General features: G+C 50.8%; 1 protein-coding gene across 1 annotated transcript in view; it reads right to left on the bottom strand.

Annotated features, from left to right (window-relative positions):
* Positions 1–521, bottom strand: part of CMTR2 (cap methyltransferase 2) — a 6,193-nt gene extending 5,672 nt beyond the window's left edge. Inside the window, exon 1 of the mRNA XM_008638882.2 lies at positions 324–521. The gene's annotated coding sequence lies outside the window, so the exon portion shown is untranslated. The remainder of the gene's footprint in view (positions 1–323) is intronic.
* Between the last annotated feature and the right edge of the window lie 878 nt (positions 522–1,399).

The following is a 1,399-nucleotide window of genomic DNA, read 5'->3' as shown; positions in this document are numbered from 1 at the left end:
GGCCCCTCGCCCGCCGCCCGGCACGCCCTCTCCTCGGGCGGCACCGCCCTGGCCCGGGCCGGGAGGGGTCCTGCGCGGGGACTTTGCCATCAGCACGGGGCAAGGTTCGCAGCTGGGACGGCGGAAGGACAGCGGAGTCCCGTGTGCCCCGTGAAGGCTGCACAGGCCGGGCAGGCAGCAGCGCGGTTAATCGGCTCCATTTCCTAAACAGGAGCTTAAGAGCGGCTGCTTCTCACGAGGGAAGGGGCGCAGAGGAGCCGCCTCCCAGCAGCGGGGCAGCCCAGCAGGACAGCATTGCTAGGAGTTACCCATGCAGCACTTACCACGCGCTAACACTGACAGGTTGCTCAGGAAGAAAAGAGGAGAAAAGCTTTGTTGGGATGTGTGGCCACCCGCTGGAGAGGGAGGGCTGGGGCTCAGCGCCCTGTGTGTTTTTCCCCCGCGCCCTGGGCTTCCTGCCCTGGGAGCCTGAGCCAAGCGCCATTGTCCTCCAGCCCTGCCGAGGCCACGGCTCAGCACACGCTGGGTCTCCGGAGTCAGCAGTGATGCTCCTCCAGAGCTTGCTTTGCCGTCTGTAACCCACAAGGCAGGTACTTAAGAAGACTCTTCACATAATAACTCACTTTGCTGCCCTTTCTAAATCCCCAGGAGACTTGCTACACCCAGCTTGGGTTAGCAGGAGGCAAGAGCCTTGAAATATTAACAGAGTCATAATGAGCATCACCAAGCATCCATTGCAGCATCCCTGGCAACATGCAGACGCATTAGACAGCAAAACAGCATCTAATCTGCACACGGAAGCAGGAGGGTCAAAGCATATTCATTATTACAGTAGACAGCAGGTGCAAGTTGCTCCCCAGACTTTAAATATTGTGGGGATTTTCCTATATGCAGGTTCAGGAATGTGGCACTCACCAGCCCTTGTGGGAACAAATAGTCAACAATGGAACATGAGTAAGCAGAAATCCTTTTGCTTTAATACCAGGCTTCCTGCTATTCATTTTTGCACTCTCACATATTCTTCATGAAGCTCAATCCAGTCCTAAGCCAGAAGTAGTTTTGGTACAGAAATTCAGTGCTATCAGAACTAGGCACTCCAGAACTGATAACTTGGGAAAATTTTGCTTGAAGCCCAGTAACTGAAAAAAAAACCCCTTTACATGTCTATCATGAGGATATAATAAAGTATACATAAGTGATCTTTTCTCCTGCTCTAGGTCCATGAGAGAATTTATATGTTAAAGTCATAACTGAACACAGAGATCTATAACCAGACAACTTTCCTCCCCTCTTTTAAACTACTTGCTTGTTTTCTAAAATGAAGCTAAATTACTACAAAATAGAAAAAATTGTAAGTATAGAAAAAGCCCAAACTAAAACTCTTTAAATCCCTTGGGGG

This window comes from Corvus brachyrhynchos, unplaced genomic scaffold (assembly GCF_000691975.1).
Source record: "Corvus brachyrhynchos isolate BGI_N302 unplaced genomic scaffold, ASM69197v1 scaffold26, whole genome shotgun sequence".
Lineage (NCBI taxonomy): Eukaryota > Metazoa > Chordata > Aves > Passeriformes > Corvidae > Corvus > Corvus brachyrhynchos.
This window is presented reverse-complemented; position numbering and strand designations above follow the sequence as displayed.